The following is a 4,449-nucleotide window of genomic DNA, read 5'->3' as shown; positions in this document are numbered from 1 at the left end:
TGTAGGGGCTGTTGATTGGAGTACACTAAAACAAACTTGATGTCTCTAGGACATTCAGAAGCCAAGTTATAAGCCCACAAATGTGTAACTGGACTACTTCTTTAAATTGACACCAGGCCCGGTGACCTTTGGGACATGGTTTGATCCCCTTAGGAAAGCGCTATCATCATGAAACGTTCAGATCACTTACAACTAAATAGATTCTACCTTCCTGTAACGTTGCAGCCTGATTGGACCTTGTTTTCACACAAATGAACCCAGAATGATGTGAAATTGTGCTTCGTGCAACATAATTCTGGGTGCCATTTACAAACCATAAGTGCTAATGACTCCATTCCTTTTTGTGGTTGTAGGGGCTGTTGATTGGAGTATACTAAAACAAACCTGATCTCTCTAGGACATTCAGAAGCCAAGTTATAAGCCCACAAATGTGTAACTGGACTACTTCTTTAAAGTGACACCAGATCCGGTGACCTTTGGGACATGGTTTGACCCCCTTAGGAAAGTGCGATCATCATGAAACGTTCAGATCACTTACAACTCAATAGATTCTACCTTCCTGTATTGTTTCAGCCTGATTGGACCTTGTTTTCACACAAATGAACCCAGAATGATGTGAAATTGTGCTTCGTGCAACATAATTCTGGGTGCCATTTACAAACCATAAGTGCTAATGTCTCCATTCCTTTTTGTGGTTGTAGGGGCTGTTTATTGGAGTACACTAAAACAAACCTGATCTCTCTAGGACATTCAGAAGCCAAGTTATAAGCCCACAAATGTGTAACTGGACTACTTCTTTAAAGTGACACTTGGCCCGGTGACCTTTGGGACATGGTTTGACCCCCTATAGGAATGTGCGATCATCTTGAAACGTTCAGATCACTTACAACTCAATAGATTCTACCTTCTTGTAGCGTTTCAGCCGGATTGGACCTTGTTTTCACACAAATGAACCCAGAATGATGTGAAATTGTGCTTCGTGCAACATAATTCTGGGTGCCATTTAAAAACCATAAGTGCTAATGTCTCCATTCCTTTTTGTGGTTGTAGGGGCTGTTGATTGGAGTACACTAAAGCAAACCTGATCGCTCTAGGACATTCAGAAGCCAAGTTATAAGCCCACAAATATGTAACTGGACTATTTCTTTAAATTGACACCAGATCCGGTGACCTTTGGGACATGGTTTGACCCCCTTAGGAAAGTGCTATCATCATGAAACGTTCAGATCACTTACAACTCAATAGATTCTACCTTCCTGTAACGTTTCAGCCGGATTGGACCTTGTTTTCACACAAATGAACCCAGAATGATGTGAAATTGTGCTTCGTGCAACATAATTCTGGGTGCCATTTACAAACCATAAATGCTAATGACTCCATTCCTTTTTGTGGTTGTAGGGGCTGTTGATTGGAGTACATTAAAGCAAACCTGATCTCTCTAGGACATTCAGAAGCCAAGTTATAAGTCCACAAATGTGTAACTGGACTACTACTTTAAATTGACACCAGATCCGGTGACCTTTGGGACATGGTTTGACCCCCTTAGGAAAGTGGTATCATCATGAAACGTTCAGATCACTTACAACTCAATAGATTCTACCTTCCTGTAACGTTTCAGCCTGATTGGACCTTGTTTTCACACAAATGGACCCAGAATGATGTGAAATTGTGCTTCGTGCAACATAATTCTGGGTGCCATTTACAAACCATAAATGCTAATGACTCCATTCCTTTTTGTGGTTGTAGGGGCTGTTGATTGGAGTACACTAAAACAAACCTAACCTCTCGAGGACATTCAGAAGCCAAGTTATAAGCCCACAAAGGTGTAACTGGACTACTTCTTTAAAGTGACACCAGGCCCGGTGACCTTTGGGACATGGTTTTACCCCCTATAGGAATGTGCGATCATCTTGAAATGTTCAGATCACTTACAACTCAATAGATTCTACCTTCGTGTAGCGTTTCAGCCTGATTGGACCTTGTTTTCACATAAATGGACCCAGAATGATGTGAAATTGTGCTTCGTGCAACATAATTCCGGGTGCCATTTACAAACCATAAGTGCTAATGACTCCATTCCTTTTTGTGGTTGTAGGGGCTGTTGATTGGAGTACACTAAAACAAACCTGTTCTCTCTAGGACATTCAGAAGCCAAGTTATAAGCCCACAAATGTGTAACTGGACTAGTTCTTTAAATTGACACCAGATCCGGTGATCTTTGGGACATCGTTTGACCCCCTTAGGAAAGTGCTATCATCATGAAACGTTCAGATCACTTACAACTCAGTAGATTCTACCTTCCTGTAACGTTTCAGCCTGATTGGACCTTGTTTTCACACAAATGAACCCAGAATGATGTGAAATTGTGCTTCGTGCAACATAATTCTGGGTGCCATTTAAAAACCATAAGTGCTAATGACTCCATTCCTTTTTGTGGTTGTAGGGGCTGTTGATTGGAGTACACTAAAACAACCCTGACCTCTCTAGGACATTCAGAAGCCAAGTTATAAGCCCACAAATGTGTAACTGGACTACTTCTTTAAAGTGACACCAGATCCGGTGACCTTTGGGACATGGTTTGACCCCCTTAGGAAAGTGCGATCATCATGAAACGTTCAGATCACTTACAACTCAATAGATTCTACCTTCCTGTATTGTTTCAGCCTGATTGGACCTTGTTTTCACACAAATGAACCCAGAATGATGTGAAATTGTGCTTCGTGCAACATAATTCTGGGTGCCATTTACAAACCATAAGTGCTAATGTCTCCATTCCTTTTTGTGGTTGTAGGGGCTGTTTATTGGAGTACACTAAAACAAACCTGATCTCTCTAGGACATTCAAAAGCCAAGTTATAAGCCCACAAATGTGTAACTGGACTACTTCTTTAAAGTGACACTTGGCCCGGTGACCTTTGGGACATGGTTTGACCCCCTATAGGAATGTGCGATCATCTTGAAACGTTCAGATCACTTACAACTCAATAGATTCTACCTTCTTGTAGCGTTTCAGCCGGATTGGACCTTGTTTTCACACAAATGAACCCAGAATGATGTGAAATTGTGCTTCGTGCAACATAATTCTGGGTGCCATTTAAAAACCATAAGTGCTAATGTCTCCATTCCTTTTTGTGGTTGTAGGGGCTGTTGATTGGAGTACACTAAAGCAAACCTGATCGCTCTAGGACATTCAGAAGCCAAGTTATAAGCCCACAAATGTGTAACTGGACTATTTCTTTAAATTGACACCAGATCCGGTGACCTTTGGGACATGGTTTGACCCCCTTAGGAAAGTGCTATCATCATGAAACGTTCAGATCACTTACAACTCAATAGATTCTACCTTCCTGTAACGTTTCAGCCGGATTGGACCTTGTTTTCACACAAATGAACCCAGAATGATGTGAAATTGTGCTTCGTGCAACATAATTCTGGGTGCCATTTACAAACCATAAATGCTAATGACTCCATTCCTTTTTGTGGTTGTAGGGGCTGTTGATTGGAGTACATTAAAGCAAACCTGATCTCTCTAGGACATTCAGAAGCCAAGTTATAAGTCCACAAATGTGTAACTGGACTACTACTTTAAATTGACACCAGATCCGGTGACCTTTGGGACATGGCTTGACCCCCTTAGGAAAGTGGTATCATCATGAAACGTTCAGATCACTTACAACTCAATAGATTCTACCTTCCTGTAACGTTTCAGCCTGATTGGACCTTGTTTTCACACAAATGGACCCAGAATGATGTGAAATTGTGCTTCGTGCAACATAATTCTGGGTGCCATTTACAAACCATAAGTGCTAATGACTCCATTCCTTTTTGTGGTTGTAGGGGCTGTTGATTGGAGTACACTAAAACAAACCTGACCTCTCTAGGACATTCAGAAGCCAAGTTATAAGCCCACAAAGGTGTAACTGGACTACTTCTTTAAAGTGACACCAGGCCCGGTGACCTTTGGGACATGGTTTGACCCCCTATGGGAATGTGAGATCATCATGAAACGTTCAGATCACTTACAACTCAATAGATTCTACCTTCTTGTAACGTTTCAGCCTGATTGGACCTTGTTTTCACACAAATGGACCCAGAATGATGTGAAATTGTGCTTCGTGCAACATAATTCTGGGTGCCATTTACAAACCATAAGTGCTAATGACTCCATTCCGTTTGTGGTTGTAGGGGCTGTTGATTGGAGTACACTAAAACAAACTTGATGTCTCTAGGACATTCAGAAGCCAAGTTATAAGCCCACAAATGTGTAACTGGACTACTTCTTTAAATTGACACCAGGCCCGGTGACCTTTGGGACATGGTTTGATCCCCTTAGGAAAGCGCTATCATCATGAAACGTTCAGATCACTTACAACTAAATAGATTCTACCTTCCTGTAACGTTGCAGCCTGATTGGACCTTGTTTTCACACAAATGAACCCAGAATGATGTG

This window comes from Nothobranchius furzeri, chromosome 16 (genome assembly GCF_043380555.1).
Source record: "Nothobranchius furzeri strain GRZ-AD chromosome 16, NfurGRZ-RIMD1, whole genome shotgun sequence".
NCBI classification, from domain to species: domain Eukaryota; kingdom Metazoa; phylum Chordata; class Actinopteri; order Cyprinodontiformes; family Nothobranchiidae; genus Nothobranchius; species Nothobranchius furzeri.
Note: the sequence above shows the minus strand (reverse complement) of the source record.